The sequence below is a fragment of the Nyctereutes procyonoides genome, unplaced genomic scaffold (genome assembly GCF_905146905.1).
Source record: "Nyctereutes procyonoides isolate TBG_1078 unplaced genomic scaffold, NYPRO_anot_genome, whole genome shotgun sequence".
Lineage (NCBI taxonomy): Eukaryota > Metazoa > Chordata > Mammalia > Carnivora > Canidae > Nyctereutes > Nyctereutes procyonoides.
In genome coordinates, this window is record NW_026575121.1 from 22,458,628 (window position 1) to 22,480,075 (window position 21,448).

A 21,448-nucleotide genomic window follows, 5' to 3' on the forward strand; every position below is an offset into this window, starting at 1 on the left:
GGCTATTCTCATATTTTGTGAATACTTACAATGTGGCTTTAACCATCTTGAAGAGGATAGATCTACCACATTTTGATCATTAATGGGTTGAATGACAAAACCACAACTATTTTAGATAGGTACGCATTCCAAATAGATCTTTCTATTCTATAATGTCGAAGCATCAAATTATTAGATTAACCTTAATTTTATTCCAATCTTCAAAAGAGTACTAGAAAAAAAAGGGTACTAGAACATCAGTATGAACCATTATTTTTTTTATTTTACCATTACTTTTTTTATTAAAAAAACAGTATTGCTGTTTAAAATTTTTTTACTTTTATTTTCTAGTTAATGGTCTCATTCTGACAACACAGTCAACTGCAGTCAGTATATGTATATATATATATTTTTTTTGAGGGGCTGGAAGGGTCACTTTCACCGTTTGACTCTTTTTGCCTATTCAATTGTAGTCAAGTTTGCATCATATAATTTCCATGGCTAAATTTTCACCATCTCAGACCTCAGATGGACTGGCTACCACCCAGGGATCAGTCTTATCAACTCCTTTCTTCCCATGTTGTCACTTCATAAATCTTTGCTATATTGAACAAGGGTTTTTGCGTCAATTCCACATCTTTCTCTAATCTGCCTGTGACACTAATATTGATTCAACATCAAATGAAACTAGGTTTAATCCATGAAAATTCACAGGAAATTTTATGTCCCCAACCCATTTACCTCCACTGAATAACACACAATAGGCAACACAGTACACTGACCTGCATTGCTCTGGGTGATTAGGCTCCATCTCAAGCAGCACTTGGAGATCTCTTCAAAGTATAGGTGCATTTTGCTATAAAAGACAAGGTTGAAGACCGTTTTGTCCACTTCAATTAATTAAATATATCCCTGACATTTCTTTCCTATTTATTATACTCTGCATGTCATGTAGCCCATGAAGGAGTATGTGTCAAGGCACATGCCTCGCATTGCAGCAGCTGCAGTTCACCAGTCAGAAGATCACAACAAAGAATACTGACAGCAAGATACAATAGCCCAGCTTGGTAAAACATAGATAACATATAACTCCACATTTATTTCTGGAGTCAGTAGCCCTAGATCATACTTTCAGGAGTTTCTGAGTCTAGGATAATGGTTTAGAGCAGCTATTATTTTTTAATCTTCATATGTTTCTGAATACAACATCATTATGATTATCAGCCTTTAGACATCTTGTCAAAGATATTTTGCAGTTGTGGAGTTCAAAAATAGACTCAATACTCAAGATGCATCTGATTAGTAACATCACAGAAGGCTTAATAAAATTTTTAGGAAAGATTTCCTGCATTACAATCCACTCCAAAATTTAGTAGCTCTAAACAACCATCATTTGTTTGCTGACATTTCTGTCAGTAGACAGTTTGGTGAGCTGGGCTCAACTGGGCAGTTCTTTTGCTGGTCTTGCCTAAGTTTTACTTATGTAGGTATAGTTATCTGGGGCTGGATGGTCCCAAATGACCTCTCTTACATGTCTGGAGCTTTTGCTGCTGTGGCTGGATATTCTTTGCATGATGTCTCTCTTTACATGATTTCTCATCTTTAAGGAGGTTAAACAAGTGTTTATGTGCAAAACGTGGGTTTCAAGGTCCCTAAAAGATACATCCTATTGGTAAAAGAAAGTTGCAGGACCATCCAAAATTCAAAGGGTAGACTGCTGATCTCACTTCTTGTTGTGGAACAGAAAAAAGAAGAAAGAAAGAAAAGAAAGAAGAAAGAAAGAAAGAAAGAAAGAAAGAAAGAAAGAAAGAAAGAAAGAAAGAAAGAAAGAAAGAAAGAAAGAAAGAAAGAAAGAAAGAAAGAAAGGAGAAAGGAGAAAAGTAACATTTTAATCCACCATAATCCCCTCAATCAGCACATTGTATTTCTACCAAAGCAGAATGATGTTATACAATGAAGGATAATATAGTAGTTAAAAGTGAAAATACTGGTGCTTGGTAATTAATGAACGATAATAATATATAAGGCCATAGAGCATTGTGGCTATGATTTCAGACTTCAGAAGCAATCTGCCTAGGTTAGATTCCTGGTTTCTTCATTCTTGATTTCAAATCTAATATTTACGTGCTTTGGTCAGGTTATTTAAACTACCTGTGACTTGGTTCCTTTGCACAAGAGAAATGATATTTGTTATTCATTTATTTTAAAGATTTTATTTTAAAGATTTTATTTTTTAAGTCATATCTTCACCCAACGTGGGGCTCAATATTAAAACCCTTAGATCAAGAGTTGCATGCTCTACCAACTGAGCCAGCCAAGCACCCCAAAACAATAATTATTAATAACACATGTGTCATAGGGTTGGTGTGAGAATCAAATGGGCTAATGTATAATATATGAAGTGCTTGGTCTAGATCCCGAAGCATTTTAAGAACTGAATAAATGTTATTTTTTTTGTTACCTAGTTTACATTGCACATTGTTCATCCTATAGTTCTTTCTTTATATATTTTTTAAGATTTTTATTTATTTATTCATGATAGTCATATATATATAGAGAGAGAAGCAGGGAAACAGGCAGAGGGAGAAGCAGGCTCCACGCGAGGAGTCCGATGAGGGACTCGATCCTGGCACCCCAGGATTGCACCCCAGGCCAAAGGCAGGTGCCGAACCACTGAGCCACCCAGGGATCCCCTATAGTTCTTTCTTTAAATATTTATGAATGTCTATTGATCTTGTGGTCAACTATAACTCAGGATTTTTTCGCACATGTACCACAGTTAATTTAAAATAGACTCTTCAAGTAATATTTGAAACTTAGTGTATTGCTTTGCTTTGATAAGTTATTGATTTTATACATTAATTTTAGCTTACAGATATGTTTTTGATTCTGTTTTGCTAGTAACTCTGATAACTCTTCTATATTTGATATTGTGACATTCTCAAGTGTTTGATAAAAATACGTACAGTTTTTGCCCAAAGAAAGCAGAGCACTACCAAGGACTTTTTATTCCCCTTTTTTTCTGTGTCTGTTGGGTTAAAAGTTATTTCTTTTCTCCTTTCATTTTTACCATGCCAGAAAACTATATAAATCTACTCTTACTAATTTTTCTTACATTTTAAAGATTTTTTTTATGTTTTTATAACTCATCCATGTCAAAAAAGGTTAGCACGTTTTAAAATTTCTCTGAATATTCCCCACCAATTTACTAAGTTTTTGTTTTGCAAAAATTATATTTCTACTTTGTGCCAAAACAAAAAAATCCATTTATTTTATAAGCTTTCAATACTATACTAACTTGACTTTCTATTTATGTTTTTTGCTCACTATTATTTCTTGTTCCTCATTTTTTAGTGGGTTTGCATTTTTTTCTTGCCTTGTACATCATTCAGTAAATCTCTATTAAATGTCTAGAATTATAAACACTATTGCTGAAAATGCTTTTTTTTTATTTCTCAATTATATTAGTTTAGCTGGATATAGAGGCAAATACTGGGCTTTATTTTTTTTCTCCTATCATGACTTGTATCTATTGTTCTGATAGAATGCCCTACTTCAGATTAAAGACTTCTAATTCTGGTAGTTTTTAGTATTTTGTCATTTTCTTTGAGATTTATAATCCATTTTTTGTAAGTTTTTTATTTTTTATTTTTTATTTACTGAGGATAGTCACAGAGAGATAGAGAGAAGCAGAGACACAGGCAGAGGGAGAAGCAGGCTCCATGCACCGGGAGCCCGATGTGGGATTCGATCCCGGGTCTCCAGGATCGCGCCCTGGGCCAAAGGCAGGCGCCAAACCGCTGCGCCACCCAGGGATCCCTTTTTGTAAGTTTTTATCCTTATGTTTGTTGGTCTCATTCAGCCGTGGAATATATTTTCATTTTAATGCATTTTTTTTGTTGTTAATTACAGAAAATTTTGAAGCATTGTTTATTTGAATCTGGATACTCTTCCAACTGTTCTATTCTCTTCTACTGGAAATTCCATTAAATGTAATTCGTAACTACTCAATATGTCTTCTATGTTTAAATTTCATAATGTCTTGGATGGCTATCTCAATTCTAAATTTTGATTCATTAATTCTCTTTCCCTGTTCTCAGACTACTATTTATCCTTCCTCTTATTTTCATTTCAGTATCTATAGTTTTCCATTTCCACTAATTTTTTCTTTTTCTTATTTTCTGATCTTGTTTTCTTCGTAATCCCTCTGAGCTTAAAAAATACACTTATTTGTATATCTTCAGAGCATTTTTGGTATTTTTCAATTCAACATTGTGAAATTTATGTTTGTCATGAGTTTTTCTCCATGGCTTTGGGTTTTCTTTCTGTATGTTTTAATTTTGTTCTGCAGGCCCACATTTCATATGTTTTTCTTTCTTTATAATTGTTCCTCCTTTCAAACATTTTTACAGTTGTCTCACACCTCAGCTACTTCCTAGAGACCACACCGCAGAAGCAATATTGCTTTGTAGATACCTTCAAGGAGACTGCATAATAATCTTCAGCAGTACAGACTCGCTAGGCTTCTGGGCATAAAATTAGTTCTGTTTTCTCCCTTTCTAAAGGCAAATTGTGAATTATAGACCCAAATCTGAGGACATAGTTGGATCTTCTTTTGCTTCTTTTCTCTTGTAGGTAAATATAGTACTAGTCCCAGTCCTCACCCGGAGTGCATCTACCTCTAGCCCTCAGCATTTGTGCAGCCTGTTCCAGGCCTGAAGTTCCAGGACCCATTATCTCTTCATAGTATCCAGGGATCTGCTTTCAGCTCCCACTCACTAATTTGAGTTTTCCTCTGACCCATAAAATCAGTTCTGTGGGATGGAAAACAGTATGGAAACCTTGAATATCACATGTTGAAGATGACAGAAGCTAGAGTCTCTGATGAGTTACTATGGAGAAGACCTACCAGGTGGACCTGTTTATCTGCTCATCCTTGTTACATGAGCAAGAGGCAGGCTGACCTTAAGTTGATCTTTTACATATTTGAGACTTGTTACCACAGGCTAGTCACTTTGGTTAATGAATTGTCTGATTTGAGTGTTTAATGTCTTATAATAATTTATTAAGTGCTGAATTTTCTGCTGCACTATTAGTGATAAAAAGAGGATTGTGCTTTTTTTTAATTTTTTCTCATCTGTTTCAAAATGTCTGTTGAAGTCTCCTCTAAACCAAATTCATCAGCATTAAAAAATGTAAAAAGTATTATATTTCTTGCATAATACTATTAAACAATCCCTGGAATTCATTTAGAATTAGATCAGTGTCATTGATATTTGTTAACATCATTCTCCAAATGGTAGAAGTTTGGCTTTGCACATACAACAATCTAAAAATCTTTTTCCAATGTAAAGATTTTGAAAGACTTCTTGCTATCCTTATCGTCCATTCATAGGTTACAAATCCTTATCATTCCTCTCTAAAAATATGAATTTCTAAATTATATGACACTTCTTTATGTAACAGTTTATTAAAGCCTCAGAAGATTCTTTCTAGTTCTATTCTAGGTAAATTTACATATTTGTTGTCTTTTATTGTTCATCATATGACTCACATATAGTTTTTAAAGATTTGAAAAAATAAAGATTTGGTCTTAATAGTAGTGCCTTTTTTTTTTTTAGTAGTGTCTTTAGTAACATGGATATGTTCCTTGAAGGATGACATTCATGTCACATTTTATATCTGTGGACATTTATAACTTATCATCAGTTATTAGTGTTTTAACATACCTTCTTTCCTTTTGAGATTAAAAAAAAAAACCTCCTTAGGTAAAATCAGACAAATTTTATCTGAATCTTTAGAAAGCTCTTGTGCTCAATTAATAGGGGAGTATGTTGTTTGTTGGAGGTTTCTTAATCTTACTATTATAATTTCTGTAATGATATGACTATTACTTGGTGCATTTATTTCACTTTTCTATCACTAGTCTGCTCTGTATTTTTGGTCAGAATTAAGTCCAATGTATGATTTTTCTATTCCTAATACTTTTTGCCTTACAAAGTACAATGTATTTACTATAGTAATATAGTAATGTAATACTATAGTAATATAGTAATGTTGCAAATCTTGTTTTGTCTTCTTGAAACTGCTACAGATCATGCAGACTTTTAAAAATTCCCTTTTTTTCTAAAACATATTTCACATACCTATTTTTAACTGTATTAGAATGGCATATGTTCTGTCTACCTAAACACATTGTATTGTGGTCACATGTTAATGTTCTATAATTCTTACCTATCCTTTTCCTTTTTCCTTTGAAATAACTTTTAGAATGCACTATGTCTTTGGATTTCTCTGTTACCTATTTATGAATTTAAGTGTGTATATGTATGTATGCATGTATGTATCTATCATTTTTTACTTCTATGCCCTTACTCCAAATAATGGATGAGTTATTCTTGGAAGAAAATTATTTTTCTGTTATCATATGTCTGTTATGAATTCTGTATACTAGAATCATTTGCAAGACTCACCTAGTGGATGAACCCATGAATTTTGAGATCAGCTCTTAGCTAGGTGTGAACTTTAAGTTACTGAACTCTAATGTATGTATTTGTGTGTGTACATAAGTATATACTTTTCATGTAATTATACATATGTGAAGTATATAGTATGTCAGATAACTTCAACAAATGCTACCAATTTTTATTTTCTATGAATTAATTGTAGTATTTCTTTTGTTAAAATCCCATACAAAGAAATATTGACATCTGGAATATGAAAGATTTTACCTTTTTTTCCTGTTGTTTTCATCAAAAAATTACTATTCACAATCTTCATTTCTTTTCTAAATGTATTTATATATTTATTTATTCATTTTGAGAGAGAGAGATATTAAGAAAGAGAGAGAGAAGCGGTAGGGGGAGAATCTTAAGCAGGCGCCCTGCCCAGCACAGAGCCTGATGCAGGGCTGGAGCTCACAAACCTGAGATCATGACCTTAGCCAAAATCAAGAGTCAAATGCTTAACTGACTGACACACCCAGGTGCCACTCATTTCTTTTCAATTCCTGTTTCCCACTCATATGTTTAATTTTATCTGTCTATTTCTCTATGTTCCCTAGATTAAAATTGTTGATCAGAGACTAAAATAGTAGACAAAAATTCCCCTTTCAGTTTTTGCTATGTGTATTTCAGTCCTTACGTAGAGTTCATATTTTCAAAGTAATACCTTTTATCTTATTTTACCTATTCTAAATGCTGTTGTGAGCATTTTAACCAATTTCCTCTATTTTGTCTTTAGTACTAGAGATAAAGACTAATATCAAAGAGATTTGCACATATAAATTCATATTATTTACTTCTAAGATTTCTCTTCTTGAAATGTCAAAAAAGAGAAAAAAACCAAAACAATAAGAACAACTAATGATGCCTTTGAAGTTTGTTTTTCTTTTAAATCAAAGAACTTACACATTTTGTCTACTTTTCCAACATTTACAAAATTCTTTACAACTCTTTAAGAAATATTTAAAATTTTGTACTATGAGACCAAGAGCTGAAAAGCATATTCAGAAATGTTAATCAAGTCTAACCATAAATGATAGATTGCTTTATAGTATTTCATTTTGTACTCCCAATTGATATATGATAGAACACTGTAACTGCAGATAAATTATTCATTGAAGTCAAAGCAACAAGTATTTTTGATTTCCTTTTCAGTAAAAATGTACAATGCCAAGTTTTATAATAACTTTTCAATGTAATACCTATGAATCTTGTGTATAAAATAATTATTTAAAATTATATAATAGTTTATGTAGTACTTTCAAATATAATATGTCATGTAATTTTTAAAAGCTCTTGTCTAGATAGGTATTCAACATTTAAAAAAACTAAAAATAAATTTAAAAACCCATCTTATATTACAAGTAAGAAAATTGAGGTACAGAGAATAAGTGATTTTTTTTCCAATGAAGCACAGCTATTAAGTGGCAGATCCCCTGGCAATTTGGAAACTATAAAGTTAGATAATTTATCTATTGCAAATTGACTTCCATTTTTTTTTGTTTCCACACTCATTAGATATAATGTTTGCTAAAAAGTTGTCAAAATTTTGAAGTTCCTGATACATATCATTATCACTACATTTCTTTGTCTCTATACCACATTTACTTCCACTAGTTAACTGAATTTTTCAGTTACCAAAGAATCCTTGTTGTTCAGCCTTCGTGGTTGAGTATTGCTGTTCCCTCCTTAAAAACATTTGCCCCCTAGTATCTATCCGTCATAAGATAAAACAGGAGATAGGCTTCCATTTTACATAGTGAGAAATTTTTAAATGAATATGATCAATGACTTTAGAGTGTTCTATGCATTATTAAAACAAAGTATATACTAAGGATTTTACTGAGAATTTCTCTGTTGGTTAAGAAAAGGTTGGGCCAAAACATGTTAAAAATCTTTCATTTTAGCCTTCAGACAATTACCTTATTCAGATCTGTATTATAGTACTTGCTTTATTCATCTTATTCCCCTTCTAAATTGCATATCTTTATGGAGGGAGGGGAGAGAATTCACAGATCTTTGCATCACTCATGGCCTCTAAAGCTATTTTACTGACTTTGATCATTCCATATATTTTTGTCAAATCCCTTATCTTTATAGGAATAAAGTGAGTTAAAAGCACAATTAATAGAATGTCTAAAAAATAATCTAATGGACATAACAAAAGAAGATAACAGGAAAGGCTAAGATAACAATAGAAAATAACATGGACAAATATACACACATATATGTAATAAAAACCAAACAAGACAAACATTTAAAAATTGAAGTGAGCTAATTATTGGACATATATTACTCCCCAACTCATAGTGGCATACTTATGGAACATGACATAGTAAATTAATGTTGTGGGTAGTGGTGCTTTGACATTATTGGGAAATTTATATTTGCCGATTTGTAGTGCTTCTTGACATTAAACATTTCATAGAAGTTTGGATACCAATACTGTTAGTTTTGCAGGGAATTCTGCAGATTTCTTTTTTTTTTTCCTCAAAAATTTACCCATGTTTTTATGAAAGCAGGGCTGTCTACTGACCTTAAAACTGCTTTTATGGTCAGCAGTGACATTTAGAGACTAAATTGTGTTGCATGACAAGAAAATAATATAAATATATTTTAAAGATTTTATTTATTCATGAGAGACACAGAGAGAGAGGCAGAGACACAGGCAGAGGGAGAAGCAGGCTACATGCAGGGAGCCCGACGTGGGACTTAACACCGGGACTCCAGGATCACACCCTGAGCCAAAGGCAGACACTCAACCACTGAGCCACCCAGGCATCCCAGAAAATATACAATATTTAGTTTAGGGTTTTTTTCTATTATTTAACTTTAAAAACAATTACTTTTCCATAATGGTTTTACACAATCTTCCCTTTCTAATGCACTGCCAGTGCATGTATGTAGCTTTTCAAAAGGTTTTCCTGAGAAGCAATGTCTTCCTTCTACAATGATTACATTCACAGGATGTTTCAAAACAGAAATTAATTGTAATTTTCCAAAGAATTTCAGAAGCTTCTGGTACCGGGCTATGATTATGTAACATAGCATTTCTTACAGTTTGCAAGACATCTTCATATATATAATTGATCAAGTTAGATAAACAACATTATATCAAGCACAGTTTGTCCCTACAGATTTTGTAGAGCATGTAAGAGAGATTCTGATTCAACTGTTAACTTGAGCAACTTTAACTTGAGTGGCTTTAACATTTTTCTTAGTTGGTTGACTAAAAGCTGGTCTCAATACTCACTTACGTTATGAGATTGATTGCCAGAATTTGCTTAGTGTACTGAAGAAGGAATTCAAATATCTAGGGAATAGCCGTCTTGACATAGATTTATCGTGAATGATATGTCCTGTGGGAAGACCTAAAGGTCACTCACTATCTTGAAGATGTTTAAAACGTCTTGAAAAGTTCCAATATCCTCATAAGGCTCTGTGATGTCTATTATTTGCAGGCCTGCGATGTTGATGTCAATGTTTCCATTGAGCTGCATACTTTCATTTTAGTGGGTTTGATTTGAATTCTGGAGAGGCAAATAATAATGACTGCAATGGCCACAAGATCAGAGTGACAACTGCAATATTTTGATCTACAAGGATATGTAATGATGATGTAATTAACCGTAGTGTCGTGGATGGGGAGCCTATTATTGTATTACTTCCATATATAACCAGAAAAACTGTAGCTCTGGTAAGCACAACCACTTTCAAGTTACCATAAAAGGAGAGTGACTTTATAGCTTTTTATTTATTTTATTTTTTAAAAAGTTGTATTTATTTATTTGAAAGAAAGAATATGAGAGAGCAAGAGAGAGGGAGAGAGAGAGCATGAGCACAGGGGAGGGGCAGAGGGAAAGGGAGAAACAGACTCCCTGCTGAGCAGAGAGCCTGATGCAGGGCTCAATTCCAGGACCTTGGGATCATGACCTGGGCAGAAACCAGATGCTTAACCAACTGAGGCACCGGGGCACCCCACTTCACAGCTTTTAATGATGGTCTTATTATAGGAAGGTCTTGTAATTATGCTAAAATATATTTGATCTTTATGGAATATGGAGATAGTATTGTAAATAGTCTAGTAAAGAAATCAGCTTTATATAGAAAAAATATAATAACTGATATGACCTTATTGACACTCTCAGGGAAGATGAGTACTTCTTCATTCGTATGTGGATACTTACATCCGGTGAGACATAAGCATGATGTTATCGATATAGTTGTTGTATGGAAGTTTATACATGGAGAGAGGGGTTTACATGGATACTGAGTGCCCATAAAGGAAGGGCATCAAGCAGTCTTTACTGGCTCTCATCCCCACCTCTACCCATCCATTTGTTCCCCCGGTATTACAAAGTTGAATGTGTGTGAAAGAGTGTGCACCTAAAACTGTAGAATTCAAAGTTGAAAATAAATCAGCATAGCTTTAATAAAATATTCAAAGCAGCATTAACATTTCTTGAAGCATCTGGAAATGTTTTAATATGAACCTATACTTAAATTTAAATGTAAAGGATTTTAGGAGGTTTATCAGGTAGTTGAGAGGAGAGAGGACAGAGAGATTTACTACAAAAAAAGGGAAAAGCACGATAGAATTTGTACTAGCAGGCATAATCTCTGTATTCACTATTCTTAGGTTTTGCACGACTGCATGACCAGAACACCTGTCAGAAGAAGTCATGTTAAAAAATGGTGTCTATAATCTTTTATGCCTCCCTGTTCATTTACACATGAGCACATAGTTCCTAAAATTCATTTTTAAACTAGCTACGTTGCATGGACACTCCTGAAATCTTACTAGTGAAAAAAAGAATTAAAATGAATTTGATATGAAATAATATAACTTCCTAATAAGTTTTGTCCCCTTTCTGATTTCAGCTTTTACAGTCCATAACTTCTTTATTTTTTTTAACTTCAAGTTTTTATTTAAATTCAAGTTAGTTAACATGTTTGGTAAAATTGGTCTCAGGTGGAGAACTTGGTGATTCATCACTTACATGTAACACCCAATGGTCAACATAACAAGTGCCCTCCTTAATGCCTACTGCCTAATTAGCCCATCCACTTCCACCTCCCTCCATCAACCCCTCAATTTGTTCTCTGTTCTCAGTTTGAGCCTGTTATGCTTTGCTTCATGACTTCTATGCATCAGAAAAATCAGAGTAGTTTTTCATTTTTTTCTTATTAATACAAAATTTATTTGTCTTCCTCTTGTCAAACTCAGTCAAACTGAGGTTTAGAAAAAAGGACATACAGGAAAAATGAGACATGAGAGAAAGAAATCAGAAGTAGAGACAGCTCCTCACATGGTGAAGAGCCCCATGGCCTCTGAGAGAGCAAAGTTCAGAATGGCTTTGGAGAAGAACTGTTGCTTCAGAGAAGGGCTTCTGGCATAACCAATGATGAGGCTCCCAAACACAGTCCCAATTCCAGACCCAGAGCCAGCCACCCCTACCATGGCAGTCCCAACCCCAGTGACCTTGCCTATGTCAATGTCCCTTGAAATGACAGTGGTTCAGAAGCTGAGTCTAGGAGTGAGTGAGGTCAGGGGACATGAGCTGCCAACCTGTGAGGCTCTCATCTGTCAGTGTCTCTGGTGATTTTAGCACCATTGCAGACAGTGATTGGCTCAACAGCTGAGAGGTGGTCCTGACCAAGAAGGGGATGGAGAAGAACTTTGCACAGGCATACATTTTCATGGGATGAGGGGCTGTGGCAGGAGAACTGCTCCTTGTGCAGAGAAGACACCCAAAGTAATTTTTCTGATACCTTAATCTGACAACAAGGAGCAACCCCCTGCTATTACAAGGCAGGCTCTCAATAATACCTTTATAGCCTTAGAAGTTTTTAATATTACCAGGTAATTAGGCACTCAAGGAACTCTGGCTATAATGACAGACTGAGAAATATTCAATTTTTTGAAGTTACCTAAAGATGTAGAGACCTTTGTGACTTTGTACTTGTATGGTCATGCATTCTGATTTTTTCCAAAATATGAAATGTTCCCTGTGCTATTCGTTCTAAACTTCAGTGATGATGACCACAGTGGACTGACAGTTACTTTTACTGATTATTTTTAAAGTCCTCATGAATGAGAGAACTTTGTATAGACTATTTAAAATTTACTTAGCAAGAACCTTCTCAAATAATTTTAAATTGTACATTATTACTGTCAGGTTTTAAAACCTACAAACAAAATGCTGCATTTGATTCACTAATATAAATGTTAATGGTGGTGATAGGGTAGTGTGCAGCAGCCTGAACTTCTCTTTCATATTTCTATAAAAACAGGAGAATTGGGTACCTTTTAACAAGAGATTTGAAATTTAGTAAGTGATATTTATTACTTCTGATTTGCATTCTCACCTTCTGCACATGTGAATAAAAAGACCTATGTGTAATAGAAAAGTATCTTCAGTTCTGTTGTCAAATGCTTGTTAAATACAAAGGAGCAGAGGAACTTTTACTAAGGTCTAGCTGAGAGTCCAAATGCAATTCTATTGAAGACTGCTTTAGTCATCATTTTCTCAAGCCAGGTTCAAAAGGGCGAAGTCAGTTTTTTAAACAAAATTTTAATTATTGCATCTGCCCTTTCAAGTCAATGAAAAACAAAACCTTTCCACTCATCAAGTAATTGTGTTCAAAGTCTACAGAGGACACTAAGCTCCAATAGTTCCAGCTGATACGCAGACAAGTTGTGCTTGTGTTGAATAATGTTCTTATTTTGGATGTGTCAAGGCCAAAATAGCAAGCTTAATTTAAACATATAGCAAGGCATCAGTTTGTTTTCATTTTAGAGTTACCAAATTGAAGACCTGTTCTATAATAAAAGTGTTAAAATAAATTGACAGTCAATATTCTTAAACTTTAATTTGATTAATCCTGCTCTTAGCAATTGCACTATTGCATTATATATGATCCTTGGTTATTCAATGAAGGAATGAGTAGAGTGTTCTCATAAGTAAATTTTTAGATGCATGTTGAACTTCGCAAATATCAGTACTATTTGGGATTATATGTTCAGCATGCATGGTATTATTGTATTTGTCATGACTATAAGAAGGATGACATAATAGTCCCATGTTTATATCGCTGTAACTTTAAAAGGTATAAATAAAAAAAATTAATTGTATCATGAATGATCAGAAAGTCTTTAATTTTAAATATAATTAATTTATGTTCCTAACCATGCTGTATAGACTGGTAATTTTATTTAACATAATATTAAGAAAAACAATCTTAAAAAATAAATAAGGAATGTTTCTTAAGTGATCAGAATAACTTTAATTCTTAAATATAACTAATTTATGGGATCCCTGGGTGGCGCAGCGGTTTGGCGCCTGCCTTTGGCCCAGGGCACGATCCTGGAGACCCAGGATCGAATCCCACATCGGGCTCCCGGTGCATGGAGGCTGCTTCTCCCTCTGCCTATGTCTCTGCCCCTCTCTCTCTCTCTGTGACTATCATAAAATAAATTAATAAAAAAAATAAATAAATTTAAAAAATATATATAACTACTTTATGATTCTAGTCATATGGTAGTTTGTTAATTAATATTGATTTATAATGATAGGAAGGAAATAAAAATATAAAAATATAAGTAATCTTAAGATACTAAAGTGACATGTTTATCACAACTATGTTCATAAAAAAATAATAATATGATGCCTGTGAACTAATTGGGTGCTCTTGGGATATTATATTATTAATGATATATGTCATTTTCTATATTTGATAATACAATATTTACTCAGCTTAATAAACCACTGCCTATTGGAAAAAACAAGTGTTGTTTCAAAAAGCCTAAGGCAATTGTATCAGTATGTATATTTTCAACTATGTAGAGAGCAATGATTTTGACAGATTAGAGGAGTAAATTCATATAATAGAGTGTCATGATCCAAATAAAATCTAATCACTTACGGTAAAATTATACCCTATCTATGGAAGGAAGACTAGAATCTTAAAGCACTATTCTTATAAAAGTTAATTTACATCCAGGCTGATTTTTGTATTTATATTTTTCAGTATATTACTGAACTAATGGAAAACAAAACTGATGTGTGGGCGATTAGTTACAGTTATACTACATTATGGATCTTTGAAAAAATAGACTGATGTGCAATAAATTGATTTTCATGTCTTTTTGGCATCCTTTATTTAATAATTTGTGTTTTCCATTGATATATGACTTTGTTACTTAAATTCCTTAGTTTTAAATCAATAGGCATGGTAAAAAAGAAGAAGAAAATAAACAAGTGTTTGAATTAAGCATCAGCATTGTCTGTTTCTATTATCCCTTGCCTTTGTCATGTCACCTGAGCTTGTAGTTGAACAAAATAATACAATAATACATTCTGTACTTATTAAAATATAGACATAAGTAAAGTAGATTAGTTTAGAGATGTTTCCAGATTGGCTATTAAGATATTCAAAGGAAACAAAATCATCTTACAATAAATCTAGATAGATAGATAAATAGATGATTGATAGATAGATAGATAGATAGATAGATGATAGATAGATGATAGATAGATATAGGTAGAGATAGATATATCTCAACTGACCACTCTCAACAGCTCAAGTTATTTGTAATATATTCAGCTATATACACATTTATTTATTTTTTTATTGGAGTTCAATTTGCCAACATATAGCATAAAACCCAGTGCTCATCCCACCAAGTGCCCCCCTCAGTGCCCATCACCCAGTCACCTCAACCCCCCACCCACCTCCCCTACCACTACCCCTTGTTCATTTCCCAGAGTTAGGTGTCTCTCATGTTTTGTCACCCTCACTGATATTTTAACTTATTTTCTCTCCTTTCCCTTTATTCCCTTTCACTAATTTTTATATTTAATAAGGGGAATATTTTAGGTTGAGAGGAGAGATAAGACTAAATCAAAATAAATACAAAGATTTAAAACTGTTAGTTAAATTAAATTGGTAGTCTATTCCTGAAATGTGAACAAGGTGCAGGTGAGGGCCAGGTCAAGGCCAATGCCTAGTTTCATCATGCATAGAATGAAGTTGCATTAATATTGTATTTGGGACATAGAAATGAAAGTTGACTCTTGTGCGCAGAGTATTTTTCCCATTAGTCAAGCCAAATACTTCTTTGCTTCTTTGTCTTTGGGAGATTGTTCAGCTTGGTAAGACTGAATAGTTAACCTATACTTTGGATAATATTTATATGAATCCATAGTCAACTACTCTGCAAACCTCAGGCATGTCTGGCCCTTTGCTTTCAAGCTTATAAGTATGAACCATTCTGCTTATAAATACTTCTAAAAATCAGCTGCCTAGTGGTATGGAAGCACAGTAAAATCTCATACAGTGCTTTTGTTGGGTCAGGTGATAATAGTTCCAAATGAACACCACCTTTGAGCGCCTTCATTCCACTTCATATTGTATGTTCAATTCACAAATGCTTAGGCTTGTATGTTCTCCATGTTGTCAGTATTCTGAGAGACAAACTGATATTTTCCTTAGAAATGATCAAATGGAATGCTATTTGTTACAATGAAGGGCAACTTCCAGACTAACTAACTTTTACTGAGTATGAGTTGGAATTTTCTTTGTAGTAGCAAAATTGAGAAGCATTTCTAGTAGGCCAAAAGGATGGTGTTTTTCTCTCTAAAATTATTTTCTTGATTTTTTGTGGCTTCCACTCTCAAAAGTTGTAAATGAAACATAAGAATTTATTTTCAAATTAAATTGGAAGAAAATGATTGCCAAAGTAGAAGAAAGGCTATTTAACACACATTCCCAGAAATCAAAGAACTAGTATTTTAATTATTAAATAATAATGTGTAGGACATCTAGAGTGAAGCTCTATGGAAAAATGTTACTAGCCCTTTAACAACTTTAAAAACAATGTCCTTGCTTATCTCATTGATATTCATGTTTATTTTATTTTTTTATATAAATTAATTTTTATTGGTGTTCAATTTACCAACATACAGAATAACACCCAGTGATATTCATGTTTATATTTGGTACTCTGTTGCAGTACCAATTCTATAATGGATTAGCATCTTATAAAACACAAATAATTTTTTTAAAAAAGCAAATAATGGGGCAGCCTGGGTGGCTCAGCGGTTTAGCACCGTCTTCAGCCCAGGGCCTGATCCTGGAGACCCGGAATCGAGTCCCACGTCGGGCTCCCTGCATGGAGCCTGTTTCTCCCTCTTCCTGTGTCTCTGCCTTTCTTTCTCTCTGTGTCACTCATGAATAAATAAATAAAATCTTTAAAAAATAGCCAATAATGTATTAAAATGCAAAATACCAATCCTAATATAATAAACACTATCTTTGAGTCATTTTGTTCAAACTTGGTAAAGTATTTTAAATCTATATCTTTCATTATATCCTTTTCTGCTTTACATAGGGAACCCTACATGTAACTTTACTTGTTTTAAAGGAGAAAGATGTCCTTAATCAATTTCTTTAGTAACCATATTTGAACTACTTTCAAATAAACAACAAATAGAGTTATTCAAGTTATATCCTGGATTCTGCTTCTTTCAGACCTTTTCTGTGGGATCTTGGATTAGTAGTTTTGACTAGATGTGATTTATGGAGTCTGTTATGATGCAGTGCCTCCAGCACCAAGATCCATCCTATGTGAACAATACAAAAGTAAACACATGCAATTTAAAATAAGGAAAAACATGTTTGATGAGACCATTGTGCATTTTTCATAATTTGACGCTGTTTAATGTGACCAAAAGCAATATACTTTATTCAGATGTACTTACGAATTGTATAATTGTGTGACCTAACATCTTCTTTGTAAGGCCTTGATCCATTTTTTTTCTGCTAACAACTACTTCTGTGTTGGCAAATCCCTCATATTTATAATGTATTAATGTTTTATTTTTAAATTGAATATGTGAGAAGGAAGATAATTTTTTTAGGATTAAGGAAAAATTATATGTTTGATGCTAACTAGGTGGGAGAAAAATGGGGAAAATTATTTTTGCTTATAGGCAGATTAATTTTGTTACCTATTTTTCATGGGAGAAATCAGAACAAGTTCAGGATGAAAAATGTGAATGATCTGCTCTAAACAGATTTGGGAACCTTCAGTAGCTAAATTGAGTAGCTATTTTCAGTAGCTACTATATATATAATAAGATAATATAAAATATATTTTATAATATAAGATTTTATTTATTCATGAGACACATGAAGAGAGAGGCAGAGATCTAGGCAGAGGGAGAAGCAGACTCCATGTGGAAAGCCTGATGTGGGACTCGATCCCAGGACCCTAGGATCATACCCTGAGCCAAAGGCAGATGCTCAACCACTGAGCCATCCAGGTGCCCCCAAAATTATATTCTATATACGATGGGGGATGTTATAAAAGAGACAACAAGCTCAAAATAGAGTTACTTGTGCTAAGCCCACATCACCAAACTGAGACTTATTAGCTTACCAAATTTCAGTTTTGGCCTCTACCAAACATGCAATCTTAACTAGTCAGTCTAGAATTTCCTGGTCAGCACTAGTGAGATTATGTGCCTGATGGACACTTGCCATCTTCCAAAGGAAGGTAACTCTGCTTGAAACAATTCCTTTCTTAGTAACTTTTTTGTCCTACCTCTTTCTACCTATAAAATCCTTTCATTTTGTGCAGCTCTTTGGAGCTTCTTTCTATATCCTAGATGGGATACTGCCTGACTCATGAGTCATTGAATAAAGCCAATCAGATCTTTAAAATTTACTCAGTTTAATTTGTTTTTTTTTTTTAATAGGAATTCCCCCCTCCCCTCCCGCCACCCCTCCCAATATAGCATCGTACTTCAAGAAGGAATAAGGAACAAGTTTTGCAGGAAGTCCAGGAAAGCTGAAGGGAATTGAAGGAAGTAATATGACAGTTACTGAAGTTTTGGGGTGTTTCAAATGTGGGACCTAGGTGCCCAAAGACAAAACATATCAAAGAGAAACATTCCTGCTGGCCTGGTGCTGCAAATCCCTGAAGTACATTCATGTGGGAGAAGGCAGGTCCCACATTATTAATAAGCTTAAAAACAGAAATTGATCTCCTTTAGGTTATCTGACTTCTTTTATATTCTGTTCTCTCCCTTGTGTTTCGTTTCACTGGGTTTTAATCAGATTACTTAAAATTTTTCTGAATCCAGGTTAGGAGTTAGCATGAAAACAACAGAAGAAGAGAGAAGGCAAGTTCTCTAAGTGGGATATTTCAAATAACTCATCACAATTAAGATGATGAGGACTCCTGAAGGGCAGAGAGAAGTGGAGGAAACTCATGCATTTGACACAAGAAAAGCTGAGTAGCCAGAAGAGTTAGTCAGAGGGAAGGCACTGGGGATGAAAGGTTGGCAACATCTCCCTTAGGAATTACACTCTGAAAATCCAAGGTTTAATACAAGCTTCTTTCATTAGTCTAAGTGTTTCTGCACAAATAACTTGTCATTATGATTCACTTTAATCTTAGAAATTGGAGGGGCAAAAGACCTGTTAGGTCATAGTGCTTGTCACTCCAGTGCAAAATAGAAACAACGGCTCTCAGGTATGGGATTGCTTAAATTAGCACAGAAATAGAAAATATAGAACTATTTTTTTCTATAAAAAGATTTAAGAAGTACAATGTTTTCTTTAGATTTATTCTTTCTTAATTGAGATCTTTGGGCATAGGGCTTTTCAATAAGAGCTGAGGCTGAGGGTTTTAGGACAAGATAGTTGGAATAGCAAATGGCATCATGGTGTAAGGACCCATGGATAAGAGATTGACCTATTTACTCTGTAACTTTGATGATGATGCTTAATCCTTCCCTGCCAGAGTTGCAATTAAAAATAGCAGTAGGATGCTATCTCAGATCATTGCAATAGAGAGCATTGGGCTGTAAACTACATTTTAAACTACTCTTTAAGTGTATTCTGTTCAGAGAAATCCAGATGGTGTAATTTATTTCTGTTCATATACAGTGGAATACAATTGGTGTAACTGATAAGAAAACATGACTGATTGATAGGCATATTCAGATATGCTGATTCAAAATGCTCTGATCTTATGGTAGCTTTTGTTTGTTCTACATTTAGAGGGAAGAAAAGCAAAAGTGTTAAATCACAAACAACAAACCACTGCATAAATATTATAGAAAATATATGAATTATCTGAAAATTGTTTCTATGCTTTGGACTGTAAAGCAATGTGGCATTCATAGTTTTACCCTCAGTATTGTTCTGTCTTTGAAAATTTAAGTTGTAGTGTCTCTTTTCATCTCTAATTTTAGATCCCATTTATTTCACTTACCTCTTCATTTAACTGACAGTGATAATATACCTGTAAAATATCATTTTTTTATCTTATGTATTTGATAGACACGTTTTTGTTTCTTTCCCCTGTTTCTGTAGGCTAGTGCTCTGTCTAGATGATGTAGCCCTGCTGGTGATGTCAGTCATCAGAAACTATAGCAAATGATGGGAGATCAAAGCAGGAGATGGTTTAAGTGATCAATCAATTTAATATGTAGGTTGTTGAGGCATGGAAACATTCCAACCAACTGTAACATTCCTAGTCAGATTTAGATATATGTATTGCATGTGTATAAGCTTAACTGAGAAATATGATTTGATGATTTATATACTATTTTTTTCTTTTTATGGCAGTTTAATTCAACTACTGTCCTACTAGGATTTTTGAAGCTTTTCCTTTGGGAGATGTAGTGATGTCCCCATAATTTACTTTTTATGGTCTATTGAAGAGAATAAGACAGCCCAGAGGTTTTTTTTTTTTTGTTAATCAAGAAAATGTATGATGACAAGACTTTAAAAAAAATAAAATAAAAGTGCATGCAAATCTCAAAAGTGTCAACACTCAATTTTCTCAGTAATTGAATAATATGAATCTAAGAAGCAAGATTTCAGAGAAGGCTATACAAGAGAACTACTCACAAGGCTTTACATTGAATACTCATAAGATGGGCATAAGCAGCAGGGAATTTTAAGGTTAGAAAAATTAGATCTGGGGATCCCTGGGTGGCTCAACGGTTTGACGCCTGCCTTTGGCCTAGGGCGTGATCCTGGAGACCCAGGATCGAGTCCTGCGTCGCGCTTCCTGCATGGAGCCTGCTTCTCCCTCTGCCTCTCTCTCTCTCTCTCTTTCTCTCTGTGTCTCTCATTGATAAATAAATAAAATCTTGAAAAAAAGAAAAATTAGATCTTAATGCTAATATCATTGAGGTCAAGCATCATAATTACAAATGGAATAAGTGTTTTTTGAGCAAAGTCTTAAGAAAAATTGTGAGTTTAAGTGATTAGAGTCTGCAAACAGCATCTTTAGCTGCATATCAAAGCAAAAATGCAAACTATGTTCCTTCTAGTATGGGCTGTTAGTAATTTATCACTCTTTCATCTTCACAGATAATGATCTTCATCTTAAGTATTCTAGTTGGATTTGAATAGCTACAAAATAGGCATGTACATTTAAAATTATTTTGTACTAATTGATTAAGTGCCTTTTGTTGTTGTTGTTGTTGGGATGAAGTCCCTCTCTTAACTTATTAAGATCTCTATTTAAAAATATTTTTTTTAGGAACGCCTGGGTGGCTCAGTGGTGGAGTGTCTGCCTTCAGCTCAGGTCGTGATCCCGGGGTCCTTAGATCCAGTCCCTCATTGGGCTTCCCGCAGGGAGCCTGCTTCTCCCTCTGCCTGTGTCTCTGCCTCTCTCTCTCTCTGTCTCTCATGAATAAATATAATCTTTTTAAAAATAAAAAAAAATTACATTTATTTTCTATTTGCATAAGGCTCTTTGTGTGAAGCATCTTGGAGTCTCATCCAGATCCTAGCTGCCTTTACCTACCTTCTCCTCTTAAGAATTAGGTATCAGAGTTTTCATAAATGAAACTTGAATGGGAAAAAGCAGTCTTTATTTTTTTTGTCTGAGACCTTCTACTTTTCTGAATATGGCTGTGGGATCTTCTTCCTGATACAGC

At 33.9% G+C, this 21,448-nt stretch overlaps 1 pseudogene; it reads right to left on the reverse strand.

Moving 5' to 3' along the window:
• Positions 1-11,787: 11,787 nt before the first annotated feature.
• LOC129516447 (ATP synthase F(0) complex subunit C2, mitochondrial-like) lies at positions 11,788-12,178 on the reverse strand (annotated as a pseudogene).
• Positions 12,179-21,448: the final 9,270 nt, after the last annotated feature.